Source organism: Salvelinus alpinus, chromosome 1 (genome assembly GCF_045679555.1).
Source record: "Salvelinus alpinus chromosome 1, SLU_Salpinus.1, whole genome shotgun sequence".
Classification (NCBI taxonomy): Eukaryota; Metazoa; Chordata; class Actinopteri; order Salmoniformes; family Salmonidae; genus Salvelinus; species Salvelinus alpinus.
In genome coordinates this window covers 14,854,441-14,859,440 of record NC_092086.1, presented here as the reverse complement: position 1 = coordinate 14,859,440, position 5,000 = coordinate 14,854,441, and the positions used below count along the sequence as shown (strand labels likewise).

The following is a 5,000-nucleotide window of genomic DNA, read 5'->3' as shown; positions in this document are numbered from 1 at the left end:
GTAGGGGTGGATGAGGCTAGTGGCTGGGGTTGGAGAGGAGAGATGAGGGCTTTGGATTGGGTTTACACCCCAGCACTCTGCACCTGCTGGAGGTTAGCCCCGCCCCCATCCATGACACAACAAAAGCGGCCATTTTGTTGTTGTTTGAATCCCGGCCCCTTTAAGCAGAGAGACACAGTTGTAACAACGGTTCCCCTCTTTTAATTCATTCATTCCACTCACTGAGCCACACATTCTTCTCTCTCTGTGTGTGTGTGTGTGTGTGTGTGTGTGTGTGTGTGTGTGTGTGTGTGTGTGTGTGTGTGTGTGTGTGTGTGTGTGTGTGTGTGTGTGTGTGTGTGTGTGTGTGTGTGTGTGAAATTATTCAAAGAAGCAGCATTAATCCAGATGAGGGGAGAGGAGAGAGGAGAGGGAGGGAGAGAGAGAGAGGAGAGAAATACTTGAATCAGTTATAGAACACATTGCCCTTTATGGTTGTGAGGTCTGGGGTCCGCTCACCAACCAAGAATTCACAAAATGGGACAAACACCAAATTGAGACTCTGCATGCAGAATTCTGCAAAAATATCCTCTGTGTACAATGTAAAATATCAAATAATGCATCCAGAGCAGAATTAGGGCGATACCCTATAATTATCAAAATCCAGAAAAGAGAAGTTAAATTCTACAACCACATAAGGAAGCGATTCCCTAACCTTCCATAACAAAGCCATCACCTACAGAGAGATGAACCTGGAGAAGAGTCCCCTAAGCAAGCTGGTCCTGGGGCTCTGTTCACAAACACAAACACACCCCACAGAGCCCCAGGACAGCAGCACAATTAGACCCAAGCAAATCATGAGAAAACAAAAAGATAATTACTTGACACATTGGAAAGAATTTACAAAAAAACTGAGCAAACCAGAATGCTATTTGTCCCTAAACAGAGAGCACACAATGGCAGAATACCTGACCACTGTGACTGACCCAAACTTAAGGAAAGCTTTGATTATGTACAGACTCAGTGAGCATAGCCTTGCTATTGAGAAAGGCCGCCGAAGGCAGACCTGGCTCTCAAGATAAGACAGGCTATGTGCTCACTGCCCACAAAATGAGCTGCACTTCCTAACCTCCTGCCAAATGTATGACCATATTAGAGGGTATTTATTATAACCACATATTTCCCTCAGATTACACAGACCCACAAAGAATTCTAAAACAAATCCAATTTTGGTAAACTCCCATATCTGTTGGGTGAAATACCACAGTGTGCCATCACAGCAACAAGATTTGTGACCTGTTGCCACAAGAAAAGGGCAACCACTGAAGAACAAACACTATTTTAAAAACTTTACACCACTCAAGCCGACGGTTGGTATTGCACATGGTGATCTTAGGCTTGTGTGAGGCTGCTCGGCCATGGAAACTCATTTCATGAAGCTCTCACGCTTCAGCACTCGGCGGTCCCGTTCTGTGAGCTTGTGTGGCTTTACCACTTCGCTGCTGAGCCGTCGTTTCCACTTCACAATAAAACCACTCACAGTTGACCGGGGCAGCTCCAGCAGGGCAGAAATTTGACAAACTGACTTGTTGGAAAGGTGGCATCCTAGGATGGTGCCACGTTGAAAGTCACTGAGCTCTTCAGTAAGGCCATTATACTACTAATGTTTGTCTATGGAGATTGCATGGCTTTGTGCTCGATTTTATACACCTGTCAGCAACGGGTGTGGCTAAAATAGCCGAATCCACTAATTTGAAGGGGTGTCCACATACTGCTGTATACATAGTGTGCAGAAACAGCCTCTGTCTGATGGTAACTCTTTGGCCTGTAACTAGGGCCCAGGAGTGTTCTGACATTTTCTACAGGAACAGCCTCTGTCTGATGGTAACTCTTTGGCCTGTAACTAGGGCCCAGGAGTGTTCTGACATTTTCTACAGGAACAGCCTCTGTCTGATGGTAACTCTTTGGCCTGTAACTAGGGCCCAGGAGTGTTCCGCCATTTTCTACTGGAACAGCCTCTGTCTGATGGTAACTCTTTGGCCTGTAACTAGGGCCCAGGAGTGTTCTGACATTTTCTACAGGAACAGCCTCTGTCTGATGGTAACTCTTTGGCCTGTAACTAGGGCCCAGGAGTGTTCCGCCATTTTCTACTGGAACAGCCTCTGTCTGATGGTAACTCTTTGGCCTGTAACTAGGGCCCAGGAGTGTTCTGACATTTTCTACAGGAACAGCCTCTGTCTGATGGTAACTATTTGGCCTGTAACTAGGGCCCAGGAGTGTTCTGACATTTTCTACAGGTGTATTGTAGGAGAGAGTCAGGTTACAAATTGAGACAAAAAAGTACACTAATTTGTCTATAGCTGTTCCACTGTGCGTGTGCTTGTCTGTGTGCTCTAGGGTGGCACCCTATACCCTAGTGGACTCAAATGGCACCCTATTCCCTAGTGCACTAGGGGCCCTGGTCATAAGATATAGGGAATAGGGTGCCATTTAGGAGGTATCCATAGATTAGTGCCTTTACACACAGAGCAATGCATCAATATGTCAGGAGAGAGAGAGAGAGACAGAAAGAGAGGGATAGAGAAAGATAGAGGGGGAGAGAGAGAGAGAGAGAGAGAGAGAGAGAGAGAGAGAGAGAGAGAGAGAGAGATCCTCCCACAGACCACCTGAGGAACACGTCCTGTGGTTATTACTCATCTTGTCACTCGTATACTAATAATTTATCTCTTCTACCCCCTCTCTCTCTGTCTCTCTGTCTCTCTCTCTGTTTCTCTCTGTCTCTCTCTCTGTCTCTCTGTCTCTCTGTCTCTCTGTTTCTGTCTCTCTGTCTCTCTCTCTGTTTCTCTGTCTCTCTGCCTCTCTCTCTGTTTCTCTCTGTCTCTCTCTCTGTCTCTCTGTCTCTCTGTCTCTCTGTCTCTCTGTCTCTCTCTCTGTCTCTCTCTCTGTCTCTCTGTTTCTCTGTCTCTCTCTCTACCTCTGTCTCTCTCTCTCCCTCTTTCTCTCTCTCTCTTCCTCTTTCTCGCCCTCTCTTTCTCTATCTCTCTCTCTGTCTCTCTGTTTCTCTCTGTCTCTCTGTCTCTCTTTCTGTGTCTCTCTCTCTCCCTCTTTCTCTCTCTCTTCCTCTTTCTCTCCCTCTCTCTTTCTTTCTCTCACTCCCTCTTTCTCTCTCTCTCTCTCTCTCTTCCTCTTTCTCTCCCCCTATCTCTCTCTCTCTCTCTGTTTCTCTCTCTCTTTTAGGATGTGAGGAGATTCTGAAGACAGCTCTGGGTCCTCGTAGTGTACCCATTCAGACTGACAATGGATACATCTACCAGGTAACATATATTATATTACATCTACCAGGTAACATACATTATATTACATCTACCAGGTAACATACATTATATTACATCTACCAGGTAACATATATTATATTACATCTACCAGGTAACATACATTATATTACATCTACCAGGTAACATACATTATATTACATCTACCAGGTAACATACCAGGTAACATACATTATATTACATCTACCAGGTAACATACATTATATTACATCTACCAGGTAACATACATTATATTACATCTACCAGGTAACATACATTATATTACATCTACCAGGTAACATATATTATATTACATCTACCAGGTAACATACATTATATTACATCTACCAGGTAACATACATTATATTACATCTACCAGGTAACATATATTATATTACATCTACCAGGTAACATACATTATATTACATCTACCAGGTAACATACATTATATTACATCTACCAGGTAACATACCAGGTAACATACATTTAATTACATCTACCAGGTAACATACATTATATTACATCTACCAGGTAACATACATTAGGGGAGGGTTTGGCCGAGCGTCGTCCGGGTTAGGGGAGGGTTTGGCCCAGCGTCGTCCGGGTTAGGGGAGGGTTTGGCCGAGCGTCGTCCGGGTTAGGGGAGGGTTTGGCCGAGCGTCGTCCGGGTTAGGGGAGGGTTTGGCCCAGCATCGTCCGGGTTAGGGGAGGGTTTGGCCCAGCGTCGTCCGGGTTAGGGGAGGGTTTGGCCCAGCGTCGTCCGGGTTAGGGGAGGGTTTGGCCCAGCGTCGTCCGGGTTAGGGGAGGGTTTGGCCCAGCGTAGTCCGGGTTAGGGGAGGGTTTGGCCGGCCGGGATTTCCTTGTTCCATCGCGCTCTATCGACTCCTTGTGGCGGGCCGGGCGCCTGCAAGCCGACTTCGGTCGCCAGTTGCGGCTCGCTTCCGGGTTACACGAGCAATGTGTCAAGAAGCAGTATGGCTTGGCAGGGTCGTGTTTGGAGGACGCATGGCTCTTGACCTTCACCTCTCCCGAGTCCGTAGGGGAGTTACAGAGATGGCAACTGTAACTACCATGTGGGAAGAAAATGGGGTAAAAGTACCCCCAAAAATGATCATTTGGGACCTGTGCTTGGCACTCAGCATGAAGGAGGTAAGGTCCTGCTACAGACTAGTGTCCTGTCCAGGGGGTGTACTGTACATCAAGCTGTCTCACTACAGAAACAGGAGATAGACTAGTGTCCTGTCCAGGGGGTGTACTGTACATCAAGCTGTCTCACTACAGAAACAGGAGATAGACTAGTGTCATGTCCAGGGGGTGTACTGTACATCAAGCTGTCTCACTACAGAAACAGGAGATAGACTAGTGTCATGTCCAGGGGGTGTACCGTACATCAAGCTGTCTCACTACATAAACAGGAGATAGACTGTGTCCTGTCCAGGGACTGTACTGTACATCAAGCTGTCTCACTACAGAAACAGGAGATAGACTGTGTCCTGTCCAGGGACTGTACTGTACATCAAGCTGTCTCACTACAGAAACAGGAGATAGACTGTGTCCTGTCCAGGGAGTGTACTGTACATCAAGCTGTCTCACTACAGAAACAGGAGATAGACTGTGTCCTGTCCAGGGACTGTACTGTACATCAAGCTGTCTCACTACAGAAACAGGAGATAGACTAGTGCCCTGTCCAGGGGGTGTACTGTACATCAA

General features: G+C 46.6%; 1 protein-coding gene across 1 annotated transcript in view; it reads left to right on the top strand.

Moving 5' to 3' along the window:
- Positions 1–5,000, top strand: part of LOC139570290 (rab11 family-interacting protein 4A-like) — a 58,026-nt gene that overhangs the window by 2,465 nt on the left and 50,561 nt on the right. The window contains exon 2 of the mRNA XM_071392066.1: positions 3,217–3,293. The gene's annotated coding sequence lies outside the window, so the exon portion shown is untranslated. The remainder of the gene's footprint in view (positions 1–3,216; positions 3,294–5,000) is intronic.